Source organism: Nansenia antarctica (genome assembly GCF_963989245.1).
Source record: "Nansenia antarctica genome assembly, chromosome: 6".
Classification (NCBI taxonomy): Eukaryota; Metazoa; Chordata; class Actinopteri; order Argentiniformes; family Microstomatidae; genus Nansenia; species Nansenia antarctica.
In genome coordinates this window covers 21,559,182-21,559,574 of record NC_137676.1, presented here as the reverse complement: position 1 = coordinate 21,559,574, position 393 = coordinate 21,559,182, and positions in this window count along the sequence as shown.

The following is a 393-nucleotide window of genomic DNA, read 5'->3' as shown; positions in this document are numbered from 1 at the left end:
TAAATCATTGACTTTGCTCGCTCGGAATAAGCAGACGTATTACATACGACATCCTACTCGGATTGAATCGGAGAGTTATAAAGAGAAGTGACTGTTCTGTACTGGCGTCCTAAAAACACGAGAGGGCGTGTTGTGGATGCGTATGGTATGAGAAGAAAGGTTGGGGATACATGCAAAGCGTTTCTATGCGAAATACTACGCATGAGGTAGGCTATCAGTCATATATATATGTGATCTTGTGAAGTAAGGAAATGCTTGTTTGCATATTATTGCACGGTAGAAAACACGGCGGCTTTGGTTAAAGGAATCTTTCGATTTGCAAGTACGCTTCGTTTGCTGCCTCCTGTACTCTCACCCGAGTCTGTCTCCATCTATTGTTTCGGTTATAAACAA